This window comes from Leopardus geoffroyi, chromosome B2 (genome assembly GCF_018350155.1).
Source record: "Leopardus geoffroyi isolate Oge1 chromosome B2, O.geoffroyi_Oge1_pat1.0, whole genome shotgun sequence".
In the NCBI taxonomy this organism is placed as follows: domain Eukaryota; kingdom Metazoa; phylum Chordata; class Mammalia; order Carnivora; family Felidae; genus Leopardus; species Leopardus geoffroyi.
In genome coordinates this window covers 71,708,488-71,726,739 of record NC_059332.1, presented here as the reverse complement: position 1 = coordinate 71,726,739, position 18,252 = coordinate 71,708,488, and the positions used below count along the sequence as shown (strand labels likewise).

The 18,252-nt window shown below is 37.8% G+C and overlaps 1 protein-coding gene across 3 annotated transcripts in view; it reads left to right on the top strand.

Moving 5' to 3' along the window:
* The window catches only part of LCA5 (lebercilin LCA5), a 144,349-nt gene that overhangs the window by 61,102 nt on the left and 64,995 nt on the right, over positions 1-18,252 (top strand). The window contains exon 1 of one of the 3 annotated variants that reach the window (XM_045498847.1): positions 7,472-7,713. The exons of 1 other annotated variant lie outside the window; for it this stretch is intronic. The gene's annotated coding sequence lies outside the window, so the exon portion shown is untranslated. Of the gene's footprint in view, positions 1-7,471; positions 7,714-17,590; positions 17,642-18,252 lie in introns of those variants that run through there. One more of the 3 variants, XM_045498849.1, reaches the window with a different exon arrangement.

Here is an 18,252-nt window from a genome sequence, read left to right as displayed (position 1 = left end):
TTTATTTTGGGGTTAATTCCTTCGTTTTGTCATTTTGAAGGGAGAAAAGGAATTAATGAGGTGGAAAAATTAAAATTAAAAAAAATTTTAAAATATTAAAATTAAAAATTAACACACACACACACACACACACACACACACAAATCTAATAAATGATGCTAGATCCTAGGTGTGTTTTGGTCTGGGTATTGAAAGTGGTTTATAGATTGGAGAAAAAAAGGGGGGAAAAAGGAAATTGAGAATTTGAAAAAATGAATACACTGAAGTAGACTAAAATGAAATGATGGAAGTAAAACAGAATTTGAAAAAAAATTTACACAAAACTAAGGAATATAGTAGAAAGAAATTAAAGAAAAATAATTTTAATAAAAATGAAAAATAAAAATGAATTTTTTCTCTTTCTGTCTTCAAGAAAAAGAAATGAAAAAGAGAAAAAAGAAAGAAAATGAAATTGTTTGAAAATTTGAAAATGTGAATACACTGAAGTTGATCAAAATAAAATGATGGGCGTAAACTAGAATTTGAAAAAATTTACACAAAAATAAAAAATATAGTAAAAAAATTAAATAAAAATATTTTTAATAAAAATTGAAAATAAAAATGAATTTTTTTTCTTTCTGTATTCAAGGAAAATAAGTGAAAAAGAGAAAAAAAAAAGAAAGAAAATTGAATAGATGGACCTGCTAACAGATTGAAATAGGACTGAAAGTACTTCGTTTTCCCCTGGAAGTCAGTCTATGGAGTTCTTTATAGTCCATAAATTAAGCAGGTGGTGAGACTTGTGTTCTTGAAGAGTGAGGTAAGCCCAGTTGGGTGGGGCTTAGTGTAACAGCTCCATTCTCCACTAGATGGCACTGCTAGCCTACTGGGGTGGATTGTTGTGGCACTTGTAGGTGCATATGCGCATGTGAGGGAGTGGTGTCATCCACTTACTCAGTATCTAGTATCAGAACTGTGTTCTCCTTGATCAGCAATCACAGACTGGTCCTCTGTCTTCAGCTTTTGTCCTCTGCCCACTTTTTCACTGTCTGTGACCAAGCCCCAGGTAGTACCTCTCTCCCGAGTTTTGTCTCAGATGCAGGTGTTTTCCCCGGCCCTTTCTGAAGGACTGCAGCTTTGACCCGTTCTGCCCCTCTGTGGGAGGGTCTCACCTGGGCTGCACCCAGGAACGCTTGCTGGACCCTGCTGCTGCCAGTGCCCTGAGACTGCAGCCAGGTGCCAGCCCGCCCCAGAAAAAGTTTGCCAGATAGTGTAGCAGCAGCTTTTCAGGGATTATGGAAAATTACAACACACATCTGGCACCAGGCTTCACCCTTAATGACCTTGTTCCAGTACCAGCAAATGTGGCAGTTCTCTGGGGTCTGCTGGGACCAGGTGGCCTCAACAGTCTCTACCAAATGCCCTTCCAGCAGTGGAACTGCTTTTCCCTGTGTGGCCCGAGAACCTCCTGGACCCCACTCTGCTCCTGGGGATTCTCCCTTCCCACCAGAGCACCACCAGGTATCGAGCTGCAGAGTTGCAGACTCTGTGCTCTCCTTGTTTACAGTCTTAATAGAATTTAAACCCTTTCTCCTTTCTTTCTCCCTTTTTAGTTTAGTCCCTATGTCTGTTTCCAATTTTCCACTTTCTCTCCAGCTGCTTTTAAGGAGGGGGGCTTTTCCCATATTCTTCCCCCAGTCTCCGTCCTCTCTCCACAAAAGCACCTCCCTTCCCGCCATGGCTTCTTGCTCCCCACGTTCACCTTTCTGCGCCGCGTACCTGCTGAATTCTGTGGTTCAGGTTGTGCAGATTGTTGTGTTAATCCTCCAATCAGTTTTCTAGGTGTGTAGGATGGTTGTGTTGGTCTGGCTGTATTTCATGGACGCGAGACACACAAAAAACTTCCATGCTGTTCTGCCATCTTGGCTTCCCCCTCTTGTTTATTTTAAATGTTTATTTAGTTTTGGGAGAGAGAGAGAGAGCAGGAATGCGTGCACTAGCAGAGAAGGTGCAGAGAGAGGGGAACAGAGCATCCAAAGCAGGCTCTGCGCTTACAGCAGTGAGCCTGATGCAGGGCTCACAGAAAATTGGTACAAAGGTATTGAAAGGCTAAAAGATCACAAAGAGAACACTGAGGCAAACCAGATATTTGTAACTGAAGAAAGGAGTTAACCTGTGAGGTTAAGGGAAGAAAATAATTGGGGTTGGGGTCACTGGAGTGTAGGAACTCAGAGAAAAGGCCCCACAGGGCTGGTATCTACACTCCTAGGGGAAGTTCTAAACATGTAGATCCAGAAGCAGCAAAAGACATGTTACAGTAGAGCCAACTGCTGGTGCTGTAATAACACTGGTAGAAGCATGGACATCCAGAAGGAAATTCTTTCTCACCAACTCCCACCTTCCAACCTTTCCCTAATGCTTCCTATTGTCAGAACCTAGCAATGAGCTAACTAGCAAGGGTTCTGGGTAATGTAGCTTGTTGAGTCCTAGCCCCAGCACTATATAATAGAATATAGAAAGGCAGGGTAGGATCTGAGAAACGGTAGGCATACTTTTGGCATTATTCCAGTTCACCTTTGTAGTGACATAGTCGTGGTGAATCAGTGACAGCCACCAGTGGGTTCTGGAAAGAAATGGTATAGACTGTTGCATGATATAGCAGTGGCCCTGCTGTTTTTCCTAGCAAGGACCACCAGTGAAAGTAGATGTGTTTTTAAGTATGAGACACTCTCCGGGAAGTCCCAGAAATTATCATGGGAAAGTCTTTTGATGGTGGAAGTACTATAAATCAGAAGGGGTCAAAAGACAACAATATTTGGTTGATAGTATCTATATTTACATCCTGGAGAGCTTAAAATTGCATATATGTTTCTTAGATGAATTTTAAATTAAGTACGCGCCAGACTGGTACACGAACCTATACTAATTTTCCTTTGGAGAAACAGCTCTCTCAGCTCTTCTGGGAGAACACGAAAATTCAGGAGACTTGATGACACCTTTTCTACCTTCTCCACTCCAAGCAACCACTTGGCCACAGTAATTATTACATGTTCAGGTATAAGCAATCAGAATAAATATTACCAGGATTTCAATTGGACCAATGAGAAAAGAGGTGTTCTTTTCCCCATGGGGTTGCTAGGTGACTAGAGTAGAGTGTAAGTTTGGAGGTTTGGTGTTAATACCTAACTTTCTCTAAAGCCTGTCTGATATAAAAATTTTCCTATGTAAGTACATGAAAAACATAAAGAGAAAATATAAAAAAGGTTTTAAATAAAATTTTAATGATATTCAGCATATGGATCTAACTATATCTAGAGATAGGTCTACTTCTAAATTTTTCTATTATATAAGTCAATGTATTTTTTTTTAAGTCATTTAAAAAGTTGAGGTAATGCTCACATACAATGAAAAACATCTATCTTAAATTTAGATTTTAATGAGTTTTGATAGAGGAAGCATTCTTTTACCTCCACCTCTGTCAAGATATAGCATATTTACAACACTAAATTTCATTCCCTTCCAGTCAATCCCTACCCTATCCCCATAGTTGATTGTTCTGATTTTCACCAGTATAAATTAACTGTCTGTTTTTGAATTCACTATTAGTGGAAATATACAGAATATATTCTTTTGTGGTTGACTTCTTTTGCTCAACATACCTTTGAAATTCATCATGTTCATCAGTAGTTAATTCTATTGATGACCAGCATTACATTATAAGGATATACATTTTAAAAATTCATGCTCATGTTGATGGATATTTGGGTTGTTTCCTGTTTTATTTAATATGAATAAAGCTGCTATAAACACTGTTGATTAAATTTTTTTGGATATATGCTTTTGTTTTTCCCAGGTAAATACCTTGGAGTAAAATTAGGACATGTTAGAGATACAGGTTTAACTACATAAGAAATACCATCTGCATTTTTACCTGGATGTCCCATGGATACCTCAAACATAGCTCCCAAAATACTTATTACTGTCCTTTACCTCAGACTTGAATTCTGTACTCACTGTCTTGGTGAAGGGTGCCAGGTGTCTTAGCCAGGAATCAGCATATTTGTCAATTAAAATTAAAAATTACCTAGCACACTAATTAAGTTATAATAACTTAATAATTATTTAATATTAGTTAATAATTATCTAGCATATTTATTGTAAATTTAAAATATAGTCACCAATTTTAACAGAATTTCCTATGTATTATTTTTAGTAAAGGACAGGCAATTGTCCACTAAGAAAATTGTATTGACATTCTCCCTTTCAAATCTAACAATGTGAATAAGAATAGAATTATGGTTTCCTTCAATGCTATTTCTACTGCTTTGGAGGTAGCATTTAATCTATAGGTCAATTTACTTAAAGATATAATTGTGGAGTAATGAAATCTGAAAACATGTATTAAAAACTAGCTTAAACCAACTTTTGATTTAGATCTTTTCATGCAAAACAAAAGCAAAAAACCCCACATTCAAATAAATTCCATGAAATTGAGAAACTAATAATGATTTACTTGCCAATTATGAAAGAAGAAAAATACTAGTAAATATCTCAGTGGTTTTTTTTTCTCCACTAACAAAATTAACTTGTAAATTTCATCTAGCAATCAAAAAAGATTTATCATTTAAACAATAATCAAATGGTACCAGCTTTCTGTACTGCAAAGGCAAATAATAGCAATCAATTAGACTCAATTTGTTTTTATAAGATCAAATCACTGTCTCTAACTTGTTTTCCTAAGCCATTCAATTTCTTTTAAACACCTAGCATGTTTAAAAGTTAGTATTATATACTGACAACCTACTATTTACCTGTAATTTCTTTTTCTTTTTTATTGAAAAAAAATTTTTAATCGTTATCATAACCTGAGCCGAAGTTGGACTCTTAACTGACTGAGCCACCCAGGCACCCCTTACCTGTAATTAATGTTTAAATTTTTCTAGCAATATGCACACCAGAAGTTAAAATTAAAAGTTTTAAATTTTGTATTATCATCTATCTAGGTAAAATGTATAAAAGTTGTGCCAATACTTTTTTTTTTTCTAAAGAAGTATTAAATGAACAACTGAACTTTAGCTAAGGATAATTATACTGGTGTGCTTTCCAAGATATGATTATTTATAGTATGCCCCTTTTAAAATGTAGTCATTGTAATTTCTGGATTGTCTAGAATTGGAAAGTCTACCTATTAATTTTATGAAACTTCTGACATAGAGTTCAAATTTCTTAGTTTCTCCATACAGAAAATGGATTAATTTTATTGGTAAGCACATCTAGGAAGATTTTAATTAATATTATCTGTATTGTCACATAGCAGTAAGAAAGGCAACTGAGGTCTTGTAGAAAATGAGCAGTTAGCAATATAATTAATCTGGAGATACTGTAATATCAATGTAAGCCCAAAATATTAAAAATAAAACTTCAAAGTCCCTAATGATCATTAGTATAATTCCTTTCATAAACATAATCTTTAAAAACAATAAGAAGTCTGATTCCTGTTAAATATAATTTCAAGTGGTGTAATATAAAAATGTACTTTTGTTGGCTTTTGTTTTTTCTGAAAAGTAGAATTCTATGTAGTATATAATGGAATGAAATATCAAATAGTATTATCTTAGAAAATCTAATCCTATCAAAATGATTATGTCAAAACCAGGTAACGTCATATAAAAATTTCAGAAATTATCTCAAACTTTTGGATAACTTTTTAAAAAATTAGTTTAATAAGCTGGTTTTACTTATGGAGATTTAGAAATCCTTTGGGTCTTTATTCAAGGTCAAATAAATTGATAGTCACTGTTAACTCCAAACATGATAGAGTGAATAAAACTGCACATTGCAAATACTTTGAAAATGTGTGATATACAATTAGACAATTTTTTGGAGACTTCCAACCTTTCAAATGCTTCCTTGCTTTCTAGCAATTCTATTAACCTGTGGGTGAAACACATTAAAGGCGTTAAATTTGAAGCCTGGAATTTAGCTGACCTAGGCTTGATTCTCGCCCCTACCGCTTACTACTTTAGTTATCTCCTGGAAGATTCTTTCATCTGTCTGAATCTGTTTCCTCAGGTATAAGAATGAATAACAATACCTGTCTCAAATCAGGAATGAAGATAGAATGAGATTATATTGCCTGGGTATTGCCCGTGCAAAATAAATGTCAATTTCATTCTCAGCTGTCCTTGAGTGCTAACAACCTTCATTTGACTCTTTGGGGAGAGACGTTTTGTTTTTTTCACCTAAATACACGAGGCATGTTTCTTGACCCTCAGCTATTTCCTTTAAAAGTACTCCACCAAAGCGTTGCACTGCATAATATTAACTCTAACGGAGTCAGTAATAACTAGTGAGCTATTGTAACGAAGAGTATTAGCAAATTTAAACTGATGAGAAGTTACTTAAGTGCACTTTAGGTATTACTCATCTTTATTTTTTCACTGACAGACAATTGCTATCTTCTGCTCTCCATACAGAAAATTGCACTTAATTACAGTAATGTTTAGGTGGGTTAGTCTGTAACTTGAAGTAAAATATATTGATGGGATAAAATGAAAGCTTTGAAATAGTGCAAAATTGGGAAAACGAGGTCAAGCAAGAAGCAGAATTAGCGTAATTCATGGTGAGAAGATTGATTAGAACGCATTTGCCTTCAGCCTTCAAGATTTAGATTCTCTACAGAATGGAGGTAAAGCCCAGTTTTCAAGAAATTACCAATGGCGAATAAAATAGCGTTCGGTGTTAGGCCATCTTGGTAATTACAAGGTTCAGAAAGGCTTAATTAAAATAACCTTCACTGAAGAGAGGATTTTTTTTTTTTTTTTAACTTTCCCTACCTCCTGCAATTAATGCAGTTTAATGCACTGTCAATTGTTTAAAGGGGAAAATATGCCATACTGCAGTTCTCAACAGGTTACTGACAAGCGCCACAGACATTTATTAAAACAAACAAAAAACCTGTGCAAACGTCTCAAAATCATTCCACCTCTAACCCGTTCCAAAACCTAAAAAAATCACTTTCAAGCCAAACTCAGGGCGTGTTTATGATTTACCTCGAGGCAGGAGCATTAGTACACTAACTACACCTACTCATAAAAATACGCAATCTCAGGGCTAAGACCGAGAAGGAACTGGCTGTTTGCTTATAATTTAAAATCAAATGCGTTCCCAAAGGAATTCGAAAAAATTTTCAATGTTTTCAATCACGCATTTGCTGATTTCTACAATTCATTACACCACCGCCCTTTCTCCTCCACCCACACCCTGCCCTCAAGACCCAAAATCCCTGCAATCTCGCTTCGCCCAGCTGCCTAAAAGGCCCGGCGCTTGGCCGGGTTTGGGCGCAAACCACTTCCGTACACTCGGTCCGCGCTACAGCTAAAGCGGTCAACCAATGGCTGCCTTCTCCTGTATTCATCGTCCCGCTTTCCGATTCCACTGAAGCCAATAGAAAAGGCCACCTGGTGTCGGAGGCCAATGGGAGATTGGCGTCATTGGCTGCAGCCGCGTCGCAGTGCAGTATGGGCCTCCGTCTCCGTTACCCTGGTGCCCAAGTCGCCGGGCCCGGCGCTGCTAGGAAGCTGCTGTCCCCGCCCCTATTTTGGTCCTGCGTTCAAACTTCCCGCACCCCGGCAATCCCGGCGCCCGCCCCCCAATCTTTGCAGCAGCAAGGCACCCACTCTTCGACAGCTAGACTCTGAATCTCCGGCGGGGAGTTTGCTCCGCGGAGAGAAGGCAAGGAGGCGGGACGCCGCGTCGGATCTGAGGAGGGCCGGGGCGGGTTGGGGGTGGGCTTTGGCGTGGGCGTGGAGATTGGGGAGTTGGGGGTGCGAAGTGAGGCTGTGACTGGAGCGTGGAGGGCTGGCCTTTCGTGGATGGAGGCCTGCGAGTTAAAGCGGGGAGGATGAAAGGATTAGGGATGGGAAGGGTTTAGGGACGCGGGGAGAGCAGAGTCCTAGGAAAAGATGTGAAGAGCCCGTCAGCTGGAAAAGGACCAAGAGGATGGGAGGTTTACCTACACGTGGGGGGGGGGGGGGGGATTGGGAAGTTAGGAGGAGACGGAGTTGGGGAAGGGTTGGTTATTTGTTGGAATCAGGAAAGGAGCTTATTGCAAGAGGATCTAGGGAAGGGTTAGGAGTTATTAGAAAACCTTAGAGGCCTGTGGCGACTGAAGGTGGGAAAGGAGGGACAGAGCCGAGAAGGGAAAGGAGGCTTTGAGGCTTTCGGTATCTCTGGGATAAAAAAATGGAGATTAAGACTATGGTTGGAGTAGAAAGGCCCATTCATTTGTCCAGGGTTTAAAATTGTTTACATGTCTTTCCGGATGAGAGGAGGAAAGATGCTTGGCAAAAAATGCGCCTGCTTGGCACAGATGAGTCACTACTCAAGCAGTTTTTAACAGTGGTGAAGATCATGGGTCCTGAGTTTAAACACCTCTCATACACTTGTGACCTTGGACAAATTACTGACATCAATTAGTAACGAATTATTGGCTAGTAACAAATTACTAGGGGCATATATATTTTTTCTATTTGGGAATGGGAGTAGTAGATATTATGAGGATTATTGAGATGTTCATACCTATACTTAGGTAAATGAAAAAAGTGGATGGTTCTGTTAAAGTGGGTTTCTTATTGGAATTTGGTTTGTGTGAGCAATTCGATGGGCTGAATTTATTGGAGATTTTCTTAATCTTTTCCTTCGTTGACCCTGCTCTGAAAGTCTGAAGAAAGTTTTGGCCCCTCTCCCTAGGAAAATATACTTGGGCACATACATGTTATGTCTGTCCTTTACCTGCAGGTTAAGAACTTCGGTTGATATATCTTTGGGATCAAAAGTCATCCTTCAAATTGTTGTTGTTGTTGTTATTATTATTATTATTATTATTTTGGCGGGAGGGGACTACATGCAGTTTGGGAAAAAGGGTACAGTTCTGGAGAGTGTTTACTTTCTTTAGTATGTTGTTTTTTTAATCCATATTTTTCTCCAGTTACAGTTCCATACTTGTATATTACTATTCTGTTTCACTTTGGGCTTTTGTTGCATGTTGACTTACATGTTTATCCAAACTCACAATAGGAAATAAGTTTGTTTTGAGATTCTGAATTGACAAAGCATCATTTCAAATATCAAAAAGTAATTGGTGACTTTGGAAAAGAGATTTTTCTTCTTTTGTCAGAGTCACATCTTTCCTTCCTTCCTTCCTTCCTTCCTTCCTTCCTTCCTTCCTTCCTTTCTTTCATTCAAGTTTATTTGTTTTGAGAGAGGCAGAGACAGTACAAGTGGGGGAGGGGCAGAGAGAGGAGAGAGAGAGAGAGAGAGAGAGAGAGAGAGAGAGAGAGAGAGAGAGAGAATCCCAAGCAGACTCCTCACTGTCAGTGCAGAGCCCAGCCTGATGCAGGGCTGAATCTCACCGACTGAGAGATCATGACCTGAACTGAAATCAAGAGTTGAACAGTTAACCAACTGAGCCACGCAGGTGCTCCAGAGTCACATCTTTTCTGTTAAGCAGTCATGGAACAGTGTAAGACACAGAAGTCCATTAGAAGATGCTATTCTCTCGGGGCACCTGGGTGGCTCAGTTGATTAAGCATCCCACTCTTGATTTTGGCTCAGGTCATAATCCCAGGGTCGTGAGATCTGGCCTCTGTCCTGAGCGTGGAGTCTGCTTGGGTTTCTCTCTCTCCCTCTGTCCCTCCCTGGCGCGCGCACACACACTCACACACACACACACATGCTTTCTCTCTCTCTTAAATTAAAAAAAAAAAAAAAAAGATGAAAAAAAGAAGTTGCTCTTCTGGCACCTGGTTATTCTCCTACGTGTTATTACCCATTTTCTTTGTGGGATGCTCCTCCTCTGCCCATCATTTAATTATCGTGTTTTCTCATAAGTTAGTCTGCTTTCTCTTCACTCTGTGTTCTTTTCTTGGCTGAGTTCATCCTCAGGATTCTGGTAGTCTTGGCTTCCACCATCTATGTTTTATTAATATACTCTCAATTTTTATCTCTATCCTGGAACTCTTGAATTAGCTCTAAATTTGTATAGTTAATTTTTGATATTTCCAAATAGATTTCCTACAGGCATTCTGAAGTCAGTCTGCCTGATATTAAACCATCACCTTTCCCCACCACACTTGTCCTATTGAATGCTACCATATTTACCCAATTTTTTAAGCCCAAAACTTTGGAATTCATTTAGGTTCTTCTCTGTTCTTATAGTCCACATACAGTCTGTCACCTAGTGCAGTTTGTTTTACTTGATAAAACATTTCTTAATTCTGTACTCTACATCTCTACTTACCCACATTAGTTCAAACCACTATCATTTGTCTCCTGATTTCAAGAACAGCTGGTCTTCTGCCTTCAGTCTTATTGGCCTCCAATTCGTGGGTTGGAGATGGATCTTTGTAAATGTCAGATCTGGTTATTTTATTTTATTTTATTTTATTTTATTTTTTTGACTAAAAGAGATTCATTTTATTTATTATATTTTTTTGCCAGTGAGATTTTTACTTATTTATTTATTTTATTTTGTATTTTTTAAAATTTACATCCACATTAGCATATAGTGCAACAATGATTTCAGGAGTAGATTCTTTAGTGCCCCTTTCCCATTTAGCCCATCCCCCCTCCCACAACCCCTCCAGTAACCCTCAGTTTGTTCTCCATATTTATGAGTCTTTTCTGTTTTGTCCCCCTCCCTGTTTTTATATTATTTTTGTTTCCCTTCCCTTGTGTTCATCTGTTTTGTCTCTTAAAGTCCTCATAAATGAAGTCATACGATATTTGTCTTTCTCTGACTAATTTCACTTAGCATAATACCCTCCAGTTCTATCCATGTAGTTGCAAATGGCAAGATTCCATTCTTTTTGATTGCCGAGTAATACTCCATTGTATATATATACACCACATCTTCTTTATCCATTCATCTATTGATGGACATTTGGGCTCTTTCCATACTTTGGCTATTGTTGATAGTGCTGCTATAAACATGGGGGTGCATGTGTCCCTTCGAAACAGCATACCTATATCCCTTGGATAAATACCTAGTAGTGCAGTTGCTGGGTCGTAGGGTAGTTCTATTTTAGTTTTTTGAAGAACCTTCATACTGTTTTCCAGAGTGGCTGCACCAGCTTACATTCCCAAGATCTGGTCATTTTAATCCTAGAAGATATTTTGTTTCCAACCAACTTCTTTGTATGATATAAAGGTCCTTGTAATGGTCTCTTTGACTTGATCTCATTTATTACTTTGTCACTACCGTCCCAAGCCAATGCAGTCATTCTAAATCAACATTGTCTAAAAGAAATATAGTGTGAACCATATACAGAATTTAACATTTTTTCAGAGCCACAGGAAAATACAAACTGTGAAATTTTAATAGTATACCTTATTTAACCTAATAAATCCAAAATACTCTTTTAACATATGATTAATATTTAACAATATTCTTAAAAAATTTTTTTTAATGTTTATTCACTTTTTGATAGAGACAGAGCGTGAGTGGGGGAGGGGCAGAGAGAGAGGGAGACACAGAATCTGAAACAGGCTCCAGGCTCTGAACTGACAGCACAGAGCCCGGGGGGGGCTCGAACTCACAGACCTTGAGATCATGACCTAGGCTGAAGTTGGACACTTAACCGCCTGAGCCACCCAGGCACCCCTTAACAGTATTATTAAGGAGATATTTTATGACCTTTTTTATGGACTAAGTTTTCAAAATTCCATGTGTATTTTATACTTAGAGCATATCTTGATTCTGACTAGCTAGCTCAGTAGCCACTGTATTAGATAGCACAATTGTGTACTATTTGCAGTTTGATGATATTCCACACTTATAAATGCCTTTTACTTTTGCAAATGCTGCTTCCTCTTACTGAAATTGGGTCTTCTCTCACCTCATCTACCTGCCCAACTCCCTCCCCACGCCCCCTCTAAAATGAACAATCCACAAATACATATACTTGTGCATAACCTCTGCTAATACCTAAAGATTCAACTTAGGCCTTACCTGGAATTGTCCCCAAACTCCCTCTGTCCTCTAATCTTAGTTGTTTGTTTGTTTGTTTCTTTATACATATGTGTGTGTGTGTGTGTGTGTGTGTGTGTGTGTGTGTGTATATGTATATGTACATACATATGCACATACATATATGAGCTCGAAGCAGGGTTCCATCTCATTAACCAAGAGATTATGACCTGAGCTGAAATCCAGAGCTGGATGCTTAACTGACTGAGTCACCCAGACACCCCTTTCCTCTAATCTTAGTTATAAGTTTACTTAGCCTGCTTTACTTTTTTGGTCATCAGTACTCATACTCTTGCATTATCTTTTTCTTCTTGTATTGGAGTTTCTTAATAGTAGCCTATCAGTTGTATCTTACTTAATTTTGTATCTCCATTCATAGGTTGGTGCCTGGCATAGTAGGTGTTCAGCCTTATGCATGAATGAATAAATATTCTGTGATGTTTTCATTTGACTGACTAGACTTTGGGAATGCATGCTGTAGTTAAGATGCTTTAATTTGACCCACTGTTTCAAAATGCTGTTTAAAATGAAGCTGATTATGCCTTAAATTTTAAGTGTAATATATAATGTGATCTGACCTAGAGTCTGGGAAACCATACTTAAAATCTAAACATAGTTTGATTTTAAAGCAAGAGTAGGTATTGTGTAGGGGTGTCTGGGTAGCTTCGTCGGTTAAGCGTCTGACTTCGGCTCAGGTTAGGATCTCACAGCCTGTGAGTTCCAGCCTTGTGTTGGGCTCTGTGCTGACAGCTCAGACCCTGGAGCCTGCTTCAGATTCTGTGTCTCCCTCCCTCTCTGTCCCTCCCCCACTCACACTGTGTCTGTCTGTCTCTCTCAAAAGTAAATTAACATTAAAAAAAAAATAGTAGGTGTTCTGTAAATAAAGGTAGGATAAAGAAATGCTTAGGGGATATCCTGGAAAATCTAGGTAGAAGAGTGAAAAACTACTTGGTTTTATTATCTGTTTATAATACTTTATCTCTTTTATAGGAGAGAAGCAGTTGCAGTTTTAAATGCAACAATATTGTTTTTACCTTTGTCTCATCTTCAGTTATTTCCATTCCTTTTTGAGAGATCTCCTTATTTATATCTTTCTCTCTTAGTTTGTTTTCATTTTACTCATCTAGTTGTCTGTTGTATGAGCTGTTCTGCTGGCAGGAGAGATAGCCAGGCACCAATGTTTTACACAAAGAAGCCTGAATACAGGGAAATGACAGGAAATTAACAGTTCTTTGATTTTGTATAGTTTTTTTTTCTTAAAACTAAGAAATTTTCTTTTTTATTTTTTTAAAATTTAATGTTTATTTATTTTGAGAGAGAGAAAGGGAGACAGAGCACAAGAGGGGGAGGGGCAGAGACAGAGGGAGACATAGAATCCAAAGCAGGCTCTGGGCTCTGAGCTGTCAGAACAGAGCCCGACGCAGGGCTCAAACTCACAAGCTGTGAGATCATGACATGAGCAGAAGTTGGACACTCAACCGACTGAACCACCCAGGCACCCCTAAAACTAAGAACTTTTCTTAGTCACATGAATCAGCTAATCATGATATTCCATATATAGTAGACTTTTGGCTTAGGTCTACTTTCTGATTCGTTTGAAACTTTATATAAGGAGGCTTCTGGTACTGAATGGGCTTCTGGTCATCTTTTTCTGACCTGTTATGTGTGACCTATACTATTTGGGACTTTTTTTTTAGAAATAAGTTAGTTTTTGGATGAAAAGTGATGTGTTAGATTTGCTGGTTTTCTAGCATCGCCATAGTAGCACTCCAGGCCATTTGTGCTATCCAATACAGTGGCTACTGAGCTAGCTAGTCAGAATTGAGATGTGCTGTAAGTGCAAAATACACATGGAATTTTGAAAACTTAGTCCATAAAAAAAGGACATAAAATATCTCCTTAATAATACTATTAAATATTAATCATATGTTAAAATAGTATTTTGGATTTATTGAGTTAAATAAGATATACTACTAAATTTCACAGTTTGTATTTTCCTGCAGCTCCTGAAAAAATGTTAAATTCTTTATACGGTTCACATTATTTCTTTTAGACAATGCTGGTTTAGAATGATTGCATTGGCTGGGGGGTAGTGACAAAGTGATAATTGTTAGGAAATAAACAATTCTTAGGAATTGAAATTGGGCAAGACTTGTAGTTTTTCTTTTTTGCTTTTATCTAGTTACTCTTGTATAGATAGGGAAAGCAGATGAATAACTGTTAGTTAATTCATTCTCCATCACAAAGAATTAATTTAAATTAGCTGGAGAACTGTACGTGGAACATAAATCTTCAGTGTTCTGTTAATTTAGGTAACTTTTCTCTCTTAAGAGAAAAGTTTGGATGTGGGATGTGAGGTTAAGAAGGAATCCATGATCCTTAGATTTGCAACATAAAATCTAGTAGATGGATGTGCCATTTAATGAAATTAGAAAAATAGGAAAGAGTGGGTGTAGAAAGAGGACAAATCATGATTTTGGTTTTGGATATGTAAGTTTGAAATGATTTTCAGATACCCGGGTGGAGTTGTCAAATATATAGGTGATATGTGAATCTGAAAGTCAGAGTAAATGTAGTCTAGATGAGATCACCTAAGGAGAGAGAGTAGATAAAGAAAAGAAGGCCAATATGTGGGGACTTGGGTTTTCCAACATTTAGAGATAAGGAAGAGGGGGCAGACTCAACAAAAGAGACTGAGAAGAGATAGCCAGAGAGTTAGTAAGAAAACCAGGAAAGCAGCTGGCTATGGGAGCCTAGAAAGAAAAGAGACTTCTGGAAGGAGGGAGATGGTTAGTTTCAAATGTTGCTGTAAGGTCAAGGATGAATAGTATGGAAAATTGGCTACTGGATTCAGCCAAGGTGAATGGTGGGGATGAAAACCTGACTAGTGTGGATTCAGATTCTGGTTGGGAAAGTAGAGATAACATTCTAGATTCTAGATTACTCTTCCAAAGAGATTCACTGGAAAATTAGAGTAGAGCAATTGCATCATGGATGCATTGGAATGTAGAGGTACACAACAGCTTTATTAGAGCCTCTGTTGATAGGAATGGTCCTATACAGAGGGTAGCAGGGGCAGAATCCTTGAGATAGAGAAGTGTGGGAAGGGAGATAGGTCAAAGGTTTAGCTCTGAAAAAGAGCAGAAATGTTTCTTTAGTTTTAGTGGTGGGAGGGCAACAGTATGAGATAGATGCTGATGGAGATGACTTCAAAGATGAGGCAGTTCTCATCTGACTGTTGATATTGAAATACCAAATGGATTACTCAACTGAGAGAAAACTGTACAGTCATACCTCATTGCACATTGATATGCTTTGCATATACTGCCTTTTTTTTTTTTTTTTTTTTTTACAATTTAAAGATTTGTGGCAACCCTGCATTGAGCAAGTCTATTGGCACCATTGTTTCAATAGCATTTGCTCACTTTCTGTCCGTGTCACATTTTCCTAATTCTCACAGTATTTCAGACTTTTTTGTTTTTACCATATTTGTTATGGTGATCTCTGATTAGTTATCTTTGATATTACTACTGTAATTGTTTTGGGGTGCCATGAACTGCACCTGTGTAAGACAGTGAACTTAACTGATTACTGTGTGTATTCTGATTGCTCCACCAACCAGCTGTTACCCCATCTCTCTCTTCCTGTCCTTGGGCATTTTTATTCCCTGAGACACAGCAAGATAGAAATTAGGCCAGTTAATAACTCTATGATGGCCTGTAAGTGTTCAAGAGAAAGGAAGATTCAGACATCTCTCACTTTAAATCAAAAGCTAGAAATGATTTAAGCTTGATGAGAAGGCATGTCAAAAGCCAAGGTAAGCCAAAAGGTAGGTCTCATGTATCAAACAACCAAGTTGCAAGTGCAAAGGAAAAGTTCTTTAAGGAAATCAAAAGTGCTGCTGCAGTGAACACATGAATAAGAAAGTGAAACAGCCTTATTGGTGATACGAAGAAAGTTTTGGTGGTCTGGATAAAAGATCAAACCAGCTATAACAGTCTGTAAGCCAAAACCTATTCCAGAGTAAAGCCCTAACCCTCTTCAGTTCTGTGAAGGCTGAGAGAGAGCTGCCAAAAAAAAAAAAAAAAAAAAAAAAAAAAAAAAGTTGAAGCTACAGTAAGTTGACTCATGAGGTTTAAGAAGTCATCTTAATATCAAAGTGCAAGGTTAAGGAAGTGCTTATGTAGAAGCTACAGCAAGTTATCCAGTAGATCTAAGATAATGAAGATGGTGGCTTTACTAAACAACAGATTTTCGGTGTAGACAACAGCTTTCTATAGAAACAAGATGCCATCTAGCACTTTCATAGCTAGAAAGGAGAAGTCAGTGTCTTCAAAGCGTTAGAGGACAGGCTGACTCTTGGTATGAGCTAATGCAACTAATGACACTAAGTTGAACTAGTGATCATTTACCATTATAAAAATTCTAGAGCCCTTAAGCATTATGCTAAATCTGTGCCTCTGCTTTATAAATGGAAGAACAAAGCCTTGATGATAGCGTATCTGTTTACAGCATGGTCTACTAAATATTTTAAGCCTACCGTTGAGGCCTACTGCCCAAGAAAAAAGACTCCTTTCAAACTATTACTGCTCATTGACAACACAGCTAGTCACCCAGGAGCTCTGAGAGGGACAGACAGATTCATGTTGTTTTTATGCCTGCTAACACAGCATCCATTCTGTCTCCCTGGATCAAGGAGTAATTTTGACACTCAAATCTTATTTTGAAAATACATATTATAAGATTGTAGCTGCTATATGTTGTGATTCCTCTGATGGATCTGGGCAAAGTACATTGAAAACCTGGAAAGGATTCACCATTCTAGATGCCATGAAGAACATTTATTTGTGGTCTATATATTAACATTAATGGAAGTTTGAAACAAGTTGATTCCAGCTCTCATGAATGACTTTGAGGGATTCAAGACTTCATTGGAGGAAGTCAATGCAGATGTGTTGGAAATAGCAAGAGAACCAGAATTCGAAGTGGAGCCTGAAGATGTTACTGCCTTACTGCAGTGTCATGATCAAACTTGAACAGGAGTTGCTTCCTATGGATGAACAAAGAGTGATTTCTTGATATGGAATCTTCTCCTGGTAAAGATGCTGTGAAGATTGTTGAAATAACAACAAAGGATTTAAAATATTATATAAACTTAGTTGACAAAGCTGCGGCAGGGTTTGAGAGGATTAATCCCAATTTTGAACGTTCCATGAGTAAAATGCTGTCAAACAGCATTGCATGCTACAGAAGAATTGTTCATGAAAGGAAGAGTCAATCAATCAGTGACACAAACTTTATTGTCTTATTTTAAGAAATCACTGTAACTACCCAATCCTTCAGCAACCACCACCCTGATCAGTCAGCATGCATCATTATCAAGACTTTCCACTGCAAAAAGATTACAATTCCCCGAGAGTTCCAATGATAATTAGCATTTTTTAGCAATGAAGTATTTTTAAATTAAGGTATATACCTTTTTTTAAAGACATAATGCTCTTGCAGTATGGTTTAAACATTTATATGCATCAGGAAACCAAAAAGTTCATTTGACTATTTTTCTTTCAGTCTTCACTTTATTGGAATATTCGTTTTATTGTGATGGTCTGGAATTAAACCTGCAGTATATCTGAGGTATGCTTGTGGTCCATTTCAAGGCTTACTGTCTTAACTCTGTGACCTTAGGTAAATTATAATCTTGGGTAACCCAGTTTGTTTTTATGGGTGCTAGTTTTCTTATGCTGTTCAAAGAAAAGAGTGATCCCCCAGGTTTCATTCCAGTGCTAAGTTGGTATGTAATCTTATTAAGCTAGAGTACTTATTTTTATTTGCTTATCCTTTTTTTTTAATTACTGTAGTACAGTTGACACAGTGTTACATTAGTTTTAAGCATACAGCGTAGTGATTTGACAACCTATAGGTTATGCTATGGTTACTACATGTGAAGTTACTGTCACCATACAATGCCATGACGATACCTTTGACTAGATATTGTATGCTGTACCTTTCAACCCCATGACTTATTCATTCCATAACTGGAATCCTGTACCTCCCATTCCCCTTTACCCATTTTGCCCATCCCAGGCACCCCACCTCCAACCCGAGTAACCAGCAGTTTTCTGTATTTATGGGTCTGTTTCTGATTTTTAAAAATTTGTTCATTTGTTTTGTTTTTCAGATTCCACATATATAAGTGAAATCATATAGTATTTGTCTTTCTCTAGTTGATTTATTTCATTTAGCAT